Genomic DNA, 13002 nt, shown 5'->3' with positions numbered 1-13002 from the left:
AACATGGCTCACCCAATGGAGTGTCTTGAAGCTCAGGATCTCTACACTTCAGAGGAGCATGTGATGAAGAGGCAGACACCGGTGCTTTCAGGGAGGGAGCTGCTGGAACTGATGGAGTGGTTGTCAGGGTAGACAAAGCCCTCCTCATAGCTTTGAAGGCTGCTCGGTCCCGACAAGAAGATTCCCTCGGATCAGAAGATCCAATGGAAATCGTCTGCACCTGTACAGAGGGCTGTGACCCAGAGGTCAGGGCCAAGCTCACCCGAGCCTTGGTCCTGAGAGGTAAAGTCATCACCAACAAGTCAGTCCAACTATCCTCCCCGGACCTGACCGGTGAGTGTTGGCCGTGAGATTCTTCATTTGGCACTGAGGGTATCTGGGCAGTCAGGGCCAGCAAACCTATAGAAAGTATCAGACCTGAAGGGTCCATGATCATCAGTTCCGCTCTGTCCGGCTCTGAAATGTCCATGCAAGTTGGAGGAGGAACAGAAGATGTAGGAGGAACTAAGATCGGCTCCGAAGCCCCCTGGGTCAGTGTCGATAAAATTTTTGCTAGCGCCAGTATCTGTAGGAGTTTCTTCACCACACGGTCCACATCCAGATCAGACAGTCTACTTGAGGCCTGCGAGGAATGTGATGAGGCCACAGATTGTAGTATAGAAGACTTTAAGGTTGGAAATACCAGCTCCAAGGTCAGGGACCAGCTCTGAACCATAACGACAGTCAGTTCCGAAGGCTGTGGAACTGATGTTGATGCTTTACTGAAAGCTGACTTTGATGTATATGGAGATTTTGATGGCTCCATCTTCTTTGAGTGTTTGTCTGGCTTATCCAAGGATTCCTGAAAAGATGATTTAAGCAGACCTTTATCCATCAACTTTCTGTTCCTCTCATGCAACACTCTTGAGCTAAAGGATTGGCATGTAGAGCAGATTTCTTGCAGGTGAACCTCACCCAAGCAGTAAACACATTCAATATGTCCGTCCATCTGTTATGGACATCTTTTGCCCACATCTGGCAAAAGATGGCTTTCTCTTTCTCCTGGTATGACTTCCTCCACAAGCAGTTCACACAACAACAACTATTCAAGCCTTGTAATAAAAGGGCTTAAACTAATCAAAAAACACAGAAATTATGTATATGCCCTGTGTAAAAAGATAGGCAGGAATTGCACTCTAACACACCATGCTAACACTAGTAAGAAAATGAAACCTAATTGTCTAAAAATACGGCCACTACTTTACTAAATAGGAAGAAAATGTAAGTATACGCCCTGTAATAAAGAAAGGGCTAAACACACACTCTAATAGAGAAGAACTTCTGTGCCCTATGAAAAACTATGGGCTAACACTATTAAATACACTAGTTATGCTATAATATCTACTATATGCTCTAAATGTAGAGCTAACACACACTTTAAATTAATAGAAAGAAGAATTAAAGGGCCTAAAAAAAACCGCGGCCACTAATTCCTCTTAAACACACTAACTATGCTAATTCAAGAGAGAGATAGGGAGAATAGAAGGCCTTAAAGACTAAATATCGAATCCAAATGTAACTATAAGCATACGCCTACACACTTTAACTACTACTAATGCTAATTTACGAAATTTTTGCTAAAAACTAAAGCTATAATATATTGAAGAAGAAAAGTATTCACTGGCCAGAGCTGGGGAACGTCTGATCAAGTTGCAGCGGCAAACAGGATCTGGGGGAAGATCAGGGTGTATCATGGGATAGGGAGTTGGCCTCGAGCTGGTTGAATACCTTGAGCTTTTGCAGTTGGCTGAGTCGGAGCAGTGGATCGGCTCCGAACCCATCAGTAAAGAATGAATGGCGAGATAGAACAACTTCACATTTACTCTCTGCACAAGAACAGCCACTACTGGCCTCGCAAATTTACCCCCTGACTGGAATAGCAACTGAAAGTATGATTAAACGTAAAAGTGGGAAATAGACGTGGAACGGCAAAGGGCAATTAACAAAACAGAGATGCTATATAACAGAATGACAAAGGAGAACATTCAGGGTAAAAATGTAGGCGCTATCTATCAGAGAAACAACCAGCTAACTGTAAAACATGCAGTGTAACTTCTAGTTAAACCGACTGGAACTGCAATTTAATGCACAAAAAGTAGTAAAGATGTGAAACAAATAGCAGGAATAACTGTTAATTGATGATACTGTTGTTAAAGAGACAAAAGAATTAGCGGTGAGATCTTCCAAAAAGGGAAGGTTCAAATTACATAAGAAATAAATGGAATTTGTGGGAGCAGTACATGCAGAATATTGGTTAGGAGGAGGGAATGGTTCAGGGAGGGCAGAACCTGAGCAATCTGTGTAATGTTAACTGAATAATCGATAAGCCAGAAGTCATATTTGTATAATGCATAAAAAAAATCTTTGTAATGTTTTGTTTTCTCTTTTATAATTGAATGTGCACTCCTGTCACTGTGTTATATATGATGTTATTAAATGTGTTACAAAAAAAAACACTTACACAAGGATTCACAAAGAATCCCAACACCACATTAAGAACTGCAGTGAAAAGGCACTGTTTCTGCAGTGCACTACTAGGGCATTCAGAGATGCATTAACCTCAGTGAGGAAAGATTTCATTATCTAATTTTCATGTCTCTGAATCACTGTTAACTAATGAGAGAGTCGATCACTTCCTACGGTAGTTAACACTGGTTCCTGCTGCAAAGTGATAGCACAGGTAACCCCCCCTTCACTTTCCCACACATAATACACACATTCCCACACACACAAAACACGTACCCAATACTTGGCCCTTATGTTGTCAGACTGTCCCCAATGTCTTGTTTGTCTTGCCCTTGTAAATTACAGTCAGTCATTAATGCCAGACATTAGAGTTTCACACTTCATATCGATTAAGATATTACATGGTACTTGAAAATCTAGTAGTATAGCACCTTTCCAAGTGTTTAGAACCTATGAAACAGTTGACCCTGATTTTTTCGTGTCATACACTGTGTGGTTGAGAGGTATGCCTACTGTTCCTTGTCCCACCCCTCTCAGATGTCATGCACTATTTCAGACATTGAGTAATGTCTGAGATCCTCAATGTATATGTAACAAACCCTTGTTGCACTAACTTCTCAGTTAGTGGAGCTAAATAATTCCGAGGTTTGCTGTGGCAAAGGTGCAGGGATCCACTTACTTTTAGTGTCTTTAAGGCACACTACATAGTAATATCCCTGATATTTAGTGGTTACACGTACCATGCTTTACTTACTTTATCTACAGTATCCCTGGTGTCTGGTGTTTCTGTGTAATCCACATTACTTGCAAGTGCCATTAAGGCATTAAATGTAAAGAATTCTCCCTGGTGGCTTGTTTTTCCCCTATCAATTTCCCTGTCATTTGTTGAAGTTTTTGTTCAGAGTCTGCCTGTAATGACATTTGTTTGCATACAGCAGATTTGTTAATCTGTCCCCTCTGATCTATTTGCTAATGTAGTCCATCACCAGAATGAACAGCAGTGGGCTCAAATCTAAACCCAGATGCATACCCAGTGCCACTGGAAAACCCCTTGGTGAGTCCGAACACTGTTCATACTTGTGTCACTGGGTACATAGCCTGCACTAATTCTACCACTGCTTCGGGGACTTCAAACCATTGCCTAAATCATCTTTCTTGGAGCCTTGTGATATGCTTTGTGCAAGTCTAGAAATGCCCATTTGACTATTTTCTCATCTGTAGCTTCTTCTCAAATATCTGTCCCACTGCAAGCATCAGGTTGTTTTTGCTGCATCCTAATCTGAATCTGACCTGCTCATCTCCTATCTAATCGAATAATAGATTTATGAATCACCCTGTCCAGAACTTTCATGCAGTGTGTCGAGTGTGATACCACTGTGCTGCCCACTCTCGTAGAGATCCCTTTTGTTTCTCTACACTCGCTTCTTACTATGCTTATTCTCCATTCCTGTGGGCTACAACTTTCCATATTGCTAAGAGTGCCCTCAGGTGCCATTTTCCCCTAACTCACCCAACATCTTGATAAGCTTTGCCTTGATCTCAAGTCTTTACCTTATAATTATGTTTCTGTTTAAGTTAATATATAGCCAGCTCACTGTACTTTGGATTTCTTACTTGACAAAATGCTGTGTAAACTCAAACTGTAACCTGTATTAAGAGTATCACACCAGTTCAGCACTGTTCACGTTGTACCTCTGAGATAATTTACGGTTAAACACGTCCTTGTTATTATTTGTTTGTGCTCTTTGTGGAGCTTTTCTACCTGGGCCTCCAGTGAAAATGGACTTACACCAAGTCTGACTATCCCAGTAAACAAATCTAAAATAAAATAAAATAAATAAATGTGAGCCTGCTGCTTTCCTTGACTTCATTTTCATTGGTCCTGTTTTTACTTCTAAGGTGGGCTCTTCTTCCTTTTTATTGTTAGCTCTGTGTGGGCATTACAGCTTCTGTGGGGGTTTCTTCATTCAGACGATCCTGCCAAGTGCCTTTGACGTGCTGTGGACTGATGAGCAGGTCGTTAATAGCCTGCCTTCTTTATCGTTCTCGATTTGTCTTGCAACGTAATAGAATGTCTTTGTGCCGTCTAATGAGTTACTTTCTAGAGTGCCTCTGATGCCTTGTTATTTGCTATTTCAACTCCTCTCTTAACCTCTGTTAGTCAACCAGTATTCCTTCTTAGCTTGGTCCGTCTTTTCTCTCTCTCACTTTTTCATTAACTCCTTTTTTCATGGCTTCTTAGACTTCTGCATTCCATCACCACCTTTCCTTATGTACTTTATTTCCATACCCGGCTCTGCTGCTTATCTGTTCTATAGTCCTCAAGCATAATGTTTGAAGGTGCTGCCTCTTCTTTCTGAGGTTTTAGAGCTCTGAGTATTTCCTTGAGCTCTTGTGCTTTCCTGACGGTCAACTTCCAGGAATTCAGCCTAGTCTCTCTTGACCTTAGAGTCTTCTCTGACCACTGCTTACAACCAGTGGTTTATGCTGTGTGCCAACTGTTTCACTGTGGATGACTTTGCAACTGCTGATTCTAGTCCAGTGCCCTTTCCATACTAGGAGAAAGGCTACTTGAGTTGTATGTGATTTTGGGACTGTCTCTCTTGCTATAAACTATGTGTTTGTCATCATCAAGCCATTTGCCAAATGTAAGTCTAGAATTGCCTCCCCTTCTTTTTTTTTGCTGTACCCTACCCATGTGGACCAAGGCAATCCTCATTTCCTGTTTTGCCTGCTTGAAATTTCCACTCAGATCCTCCATTATCAGCATCAACTCATGTTGTCCCGCTTTATCTAGTAGGTCCTGCCTGAATGCAGTCTTTTCCTTGTCACAAACCTGCTGTGTAGCATAGGCTGAGATTATGACTACTGCCCTATCATTACACTGAAGTCAAATTGTCATGACTCTGTCACTAATTCTGATGGCATCCCCCCACTGTCTTCTGAAGCCACTCCCTCACTACAGTTCCCAAACCATTTCTAATCCATCCTCCTCCTGAGTAGTAAACTCTGGATCTCAAACCAAATGGCTTTGCTGTACCACCCTTCCATTTTGTCTCCTGGATACATAGGATGTCAAGTCTCCTTCTTACCATCAGGTCTGTTAGTGAACCTATACTGAGTGTAGCAGTCCTTTGGTTGGTAGGCTGATTGGTTTTAAATCCATCTTTCACTCAACAGGGAGTAGAAGAGCTGGTATGATGGTTGAAATGTTTACCTGACAGACACAAGGTACAGGGTTTGATTCTCACCTTTTAGGGAAATTGGCTAGGCTTAAAACAGCCTACAAGAGCAGCTAGACTAGTATTGACCTATAAACACAGCTATCACAGATGAACCAAGTTGAGCAACTAGACATTGGCCTACCAATAGGTTATTGGCCAAGGCCTGCTGGGGTTTATGTCAGGCATACAGTGGCAAAAAGGGGCACATAAACATAGCTTTTTCACTTCCTCAAATAAACATGGAAAAGAGAGTGATTGCTATACTTTTTAATATATATGAACAAAGGTTGGATACTGTTTTGACTGACCAAAAATAAAAAAAAAAAAAATCAGAAAAAAACAGCTGTTTGCTTTTTTTTCTTGCAAGTCAAGCAATGATTCCCAGTTACAAAAGAAACTTTTAGCACAGTGGTCAGCGCATTATATTACCTGCTGCTTTGACATACTTCAAAAGGCTGCTATATTTGTATATGTTTATTTGTTAATAGGGTAGTTGGGCTGGTCCAACGGCCCTTTTCAGCCACACAGTCTGAGACCGACAGTTTCAGCATTCATCAAAAAGAAGGTAAAATCACAAGAAAGGGTGAAACAGACAATAAATAAAATATAACAGGTAAATAAAAGAATATAATTCTAACAGAATTAAATTGCAGTTAAGAAAAACAGTATAGTTCTACCACAGTGAATCAGAGTACAAGGGAGTAAATGCAAAGAATATTGACAAAGTTATTTATTTATTTACATTTGTTTACTGGGTATTGTCTGACTGGGCCAGAAGCCCGTTTTCAGCAGAGACCTGGGGAGAAAAGCTACAACAAGTAATTAATAGAAACAACAGCAGAAAAATCCAGCAGAGTATTACATACAAGATAAGAATACAAAACATTTGATTAAAAGTTAATCAGGAAACTAGTTCACGATATTCGAGTCAGTATACAAATCATGATAACAAGAGTAAACAAACATTTTACTTTTTTTTTACATAGTTAGTTTAGGAGAAGGGAAACAGACAAATAGAACTAGCAGTCTCATAGGAGAGTATTAGCTGGTATGCAAACAATGTTGATGTAGTCAGAATAAGAGAACATCAAGTGGGTGTGAATTACCCTGGAACTGTGCAAGAGCATAGCTAGTGATTAGTGAAGTGTTCATTTAGGAGTAGTTTGAATTTGTGACTGTCTGGATTTTTTATGATGTGTTGTGGAAGTAAGTTTCAAGTAAGTTCCAAATATTTGCAATTTATACAAAACAGGTGAAGGACCATCACATGCAGACAATAATCAGTTCACTTAAGGATTACATGCGACTCAAATCAGGTTTTACAAATCAATGTGAATGGTGTTTACCCTACACCCCTTAAACATTTGCATTCATACATTGCAGTTAAACTGTTAAATGTTCCTTCAGTTTGAAATGACAACTGGCAAAATTCAGTGTCTGTGTGTCCGCCATAGTCAGGAAATTATTCTGTCTTTCCCAGTTCATTTTCAGGGGAATTTCTTCAAGATCCAAAGAAGTTACCCTGCCACTGTACTGTACCCTTACTAGAGCCATCACTGAATATACTGCCCCCTTTTGTATGTAAAAAGAAGCACATTGCTCAACTAGAAATGCCCCAAAAATAACTTGGCAGGAAAGTCAAAGACCTTAAATATTTCAGCTATCTTGTTAGGTTAGCAAAATTCTCATTATACTAAGTAGCTTACTGGCTCTTCTGAGGTGGCCTGAGTCTTGCTTTTCGAACAATGAAAGGACCAATCCTATTTGACCTTCTCTTTCTTTGCAAAGCCAGTGGCTCTACAAACATCTACATTACTGACCTAAATCTACACCAACAAATAAACTAGACTCATTGGAGTGCTAGGGTCTTAACTCAGCATAGTCCAAGCTTATAAAATGTTACCACTCCAGGTCAAAGTACTACTTTGACTACCTTTAAGGGTCATGTTTATGACTGTATAAGTCAACACAATTTTACACGAGGATTGTCATGTACGGCCCTGCTCCATTTGGGGGTAAGAACTGCTAAGTGGTTGAAAGAGGAGGCATGATCTTTTAAGTATATCTTAAAGGTGTATAAGGCTACACATCTTATGGTTCTCGTGGCTGCTTGCTAGTACTGTTCCTGTGCTCCTAAAATTGTGCTGTTTTCTGATTTCCATTAGAGGTTGGTTCCAGTACACTGAGGAGATCTTGGAGAAACATTTCTGTCCTACAAAACATATCATCTCCTACATTGTAGCAGTACAAATACTCACATATCACCCTCTATGTTGTAGCAGCGCAAATACTCCCATATTCCCCTACACTGTAGCAGTACAGATATTCACATGTAATTCCCTTACGTTGTAACAGTAGAGATACTCACATATCATCCTGTTCATTGTAGCAATACAGATACTCACATATCATCCCCTAAATTGTAGCAATACAGATACTCACAAATCATCCCCTACATTGTGGCAGTATAGATATTCACATATCATCCCCTATGTTGTAGCAGTACCGATACGCACACATCATCACATATAGTAATGCAGTACAAATACACACATATAGTGCATTCTTACAAATACGTACGTATCTTCCCATATAGTGTAACAGCACAGATGCACATAATCTCCTTCAGTACAGTAGCACAGGTACTTGCACATCACCCCCCACAGAGTATCACCATAGACATTTGCACATCATCCCTTACAGTGTAGCAGCACAGATACTTTCTTGCCATTCCCTGTAGTGCAGAAGTAGCAGAGATGCACATCATCCCATACAGTGCAGCGGCACAATACTCATATATCATCCCCTGCATTGTACCAACACAGATACTTGCACATCATATCCTACAGTGTAGCAGCACAGATACTCCCATGTCATCCTCTGCAAGGCAGAAGCTAAGATGCACATCATCCCATAAAGTGTAGCAGCACAGATATTCATACATCATCCACTGTAGTATAACAATGCAGATACTGTCACATAATTCCCTGTAGTGTGTCAGCACATTTATTTACACACCATTGGCTACAGTGTAGCAACACACATATTTGCACATCATCCCCTTAACTTTAGCAACACAGATACCTGTATATAATCCACTATTGTGCAGTGGTACAGATTGTCACATATCATGACCCTACAGTGTAGCAGCACAAATACTAACTCATCACCCCTACAGTGTAACAGTACAGATGCAGCTACACCACCCACTGTAGTAAAGCAATACAGATACTTAGAAATCATCCCCTCTAGTGTAACAGCACAGATACTTGCACATCATCCCATCTAATGTAACAACACATATATTCACACATCATCCCATCTAGCATATCAGCACAGACATTTATACATTACCCCTATAGTGTAACAGTACAAATACTCATTTTTCCCCCTTACAATGTAGCAGGACATATACATGCACATCATTACTTATAGTGTATCAGCATAGATAATCACACATCACCCCTGTAGTTTAAGAACAAAGATCATCATACCTCATCTCCTAGAGTGTAGCAGCACAGACACTCCTATGTCGTACTGTACAATATAGTAGCACAGACACTCACACATCATCCCTTAATGTGTTAGCACCTGTATTCCTACATCATACTCTACAGTTTAACAGCAGTGATAATCACACACCATCCCCTACAGTGGAGCAGCACTGATAATCACACATCATCCCCTATAGCGTAGCAGCACTGATACGCTTTAGGGGATGTTGTGTGAGTATCCCCTATAGCGTAGCAGCACTGATACTCACAGACCATCCCCTGCAGTGTAGCAACAGTACTAATACTCACACAGCATCCCCTACAGTATAACAGCAGCACTGATACTCATACACTGTCAGCTACAGCACACACATACTCGCACACCATCCCATACAGTGTAGCAGCACTGGTACTCACAGACCAACCCCTACAGTGTGGCAGTACTGATACTTGTACACCATTCTCTACAGTGCAGCAGCACAAATACTATAATATTTTTCCTTTGATGCTGTAACATAGATACCCACACATCACCATCTATCGTGTAGTAATACATATACTTGTGTATCCCTTACATTGTAGCAAAACAGATAGATGAACATCATCCCCTATAGTTTAGAATACAAATACTTGTACATCACCCCTTACAGTTTTCTTCCTTTATGAATAATATAATTAGTTAAAATGCTATATTTAGAATGATGTTTCTTCTGAGTTTACTGTTAATCAAAGTGAAAGTGATGGAAAACCTCCTTGTATTTATATAAACAAATGCATGGAGAACATCCTCTGTTTTATATAGACAGATGCATGAAAAAGCTTCCTTTATATAGATAGATGCATGGAAACCATCCTTGTATTTATAGAGGTAGATATATATTTATATATATATAGATATGTATCTGTATCTGCGTATTTACATAAATATAGACAGCTGCATACCAGTGATTCTTGTGGTACAGAAAGAGACTGATTTTTGCCTTCATGCCGCAATAGATGTAGGTGATGCTAGAAAAATGAAGCCAGTGACAGACATTGCTAAGGAGACAGCACACTCCTTGTATTTCAGTAATCTCCTCTCTCTACGTTTTTCATAAAGATGTAATATTAGAGTATTTTCCGGCACACAACTATCCCTACTACTGTGTTTATTTACTTGTTTCTTAGCCAGGTGGGTGCGCTGGTCTGCAGAGGTTTTGTCACATGGACAGAACCAGAGGGATGTACTGCAGTATAAGGAATAATGTCAGAGTAAGGTATAAAAGTACAATGTAATGAGCAAAGATACTTGAATAACATTAGTTCCAGAGAAAATTGTGATCTTTATTTGCCAAAAATAATCTAATGCTTCTGGTCAAATGTTACTGATGCTGCTTTGCGTGTCACCCGGTAAAGTCCTTGCTGAATGGTGCCACCTAGCAATGTCTTTGCTGAATGGTGCCACCTGGTAAAGTCCTTACTGAATGGTGCCACCTAGCAATGTCTTTGCTGAATGGTGCCACCTGGTAAAGTCCTTACTGAATGGTGCCACCTAGCAATGTCTTTGCTGAATGGTGCCACCTGGTAAAGTCCTTACTGAATGGTGCCACCTAGCAATGTCTTTGCTGAATGGTGCCACCTGGTAAAGTCCTTACTGAATGGTGCCACCTAGCAATGTCTTTGCTGAATGGTGCCACCTGGTAAAGTCCTTGCTAAAAGGTGCCACCTGGTAATGTCCTTGCTGAATGGTGCCACCTGGTAAAGTCCTTGCTGAATAGTACCACCTGGTAATGTCCTTGCTGAATGGTGCTACCTGGTGAATTCCTTGCTGATTGGCTATGTTTTAAGATAATTTGTATTGCACTTTCCAGTTCTATTATTGACTGGATACTAGTTTCACATCCCCACAAATGCCACTACACTGAATCATTACCTGGCTTATCAAGTGACCACTCACCAATTAGAGTATATAGATTCTCCCCCACCACATCAGACCTCGCAAATTCAAAGAACACCGTAATCTTTCCAGTTTCCATCCTGATACCTTCAATAGCATGCTTTCCTTCATTAACCGGTCCTTTCTAACTTATCTACCTCTTGATGATGCAGTGCAAATATTTAACTCTATATTTCTAAACCTTCTGAACTTCCTTGCCCTCCTTCAAACAATTAGAGTCAAATCTCTCAGCTCACCCCGGTTGTCTTAAACAACACACTCTTTAATGCATAAAAGAGACAATGCTTGGAAAATCTGGTCTAAAACAAAATCCCCCCCCCCACACACACACACACAACTTCAAACCTATAAGGAACTTTACAGCCTTACTAAAAACATATCTTTAAAGACAAAAAAACTTTTACAACAGACCCAAAACTTTGCAGTCTAGCAATCTAAAGAAGTTCTGAAACTCCATCAATGAAACGCTACACCCAGGCATCCCCTCAAACCACTATCCAAACAGTACTTCCCAAGAAATTTCATCTATATTTAACTCCCACTTCACTGATACTGTTAGTACACTGATGCAAACCTCCAATTCTGTTAACTCCTCTGACCCCTCAACCCCCTCTAAACAAAAACAGCACATTCTGTCTAAAACCTGTACCCACAAGTTACATAAAACACCTACTACGTAAGCTTAAACTATGCTCCTCTTCAGCTGATCACTTACCTCCATTCCTCCTTATGGCAGCTGCACACTCACTAGCCTGTCCTATTTCAATCCTTATTAACCGCTCTTTAAGTGAATCCACTGTGCCCTCTATCTGGAAACAATTTTACAGTCTACCTATTTACAAAGGAGGCAACTCCACTGAACTGTCTAACTTTAGGCCAATAGCAATTTTGTTCCCTCTCTCTAAAATACTATAGAAATTTGTACATAAACAAATCCTGGACTATCATATCCAAGAAAACCTACTAAACTCCTCACAGCATGGCTGCTGTTCCAATCATAGTACAACAACGCCCTCATTTCCTTTACCAACACTAGCTCACTAGCCAGAGACAACAATAAACTTGTCTCCTGTCTCTTTTTAGACCTCTTCAAAGCTTTCAACACTGTCTCTCATCCCTTACACCTTCAAACTTTCTGACCTTAATATCTCAAGTTAAACTATGTCCTGGTTTAATACCTACTTCACTGACAGACAACAGTCTGTTAAAGGGCCTTTCACTCTATCCCCTGCTCTCCCTATCAAGATGGGAGTCCCTTGAGGATCAGTACTTGGTCCCTTATTACTCAACATCTTTACAAATTGCTTATACACATCCTGTCATCAGTAATCTCTCATACAATGTGCTGATGACTCCACAGTCATTACCATGTCTGATATCCTCTCCGATCTGAACACCCTCACCCAAAAATCATTCAGGTATTTTGAAATCTGACCATCTAATAACCATCTCATTCTTAATCCAAAGAAGACTAAACTTCTGCTATTTCTCCCCATATCCCTCACTCACCGTAAGCCCTGTTTCTGTTACATCCCTTAACTCATTACATCCAAGTGACACCTCCAGGTACATCCGCAGTTAACTCCTACTGATGTGCCTCTAGGAGCCAAATATTGCTTATTCATATTTTGCATCAGTAATTCCTAAACCGTGTTATGTACAAGGTTTTCAAAGATTTCATCTTAAAGCTTACACAATAGCAAACTCAAATTAATTAATATTTGACCTCTTTCTAGTGCAGGTAAATAGATATTAACTCTTGTTTTTATATTAATTTATATAGATAGAATTTTCACATTTTTCTAAACATCTCAACAACCAAGTAACATAGAACTCGTTAGCA

General features: G+C 40.1%; 1 protein-coding gene across 1 annotated transcript in view; it reads left to right on the top strand.

The window, feature by feature from the left end:
• SLC25A14 (solute carrier family 25 member 14) overlaps positions 1 to 13002 on the top strand; it is a 1283912-nt gene that overhangs the window by 1075486 nt on the left and 195424 nt on the right. The window lies entirely within an intron of this gene.

Source organism: Protopterus annectens, chromosome 15.part0 (assembly GCF_019279795.1).
Source record: "Protopterus annectens isolate FY-2018-M chromosome 15.part0, PAN1.0, whole genome shotgun sequence".
Lineage (NCBI taxonomy): Eukaryota > Metazoa > Chordata > Ceratodontiformes > Protopteridae > Protopterus > Protopterus annectens.
This window is presented reverse-complemented; position numbering and strand designations above follow the sequence as displayed.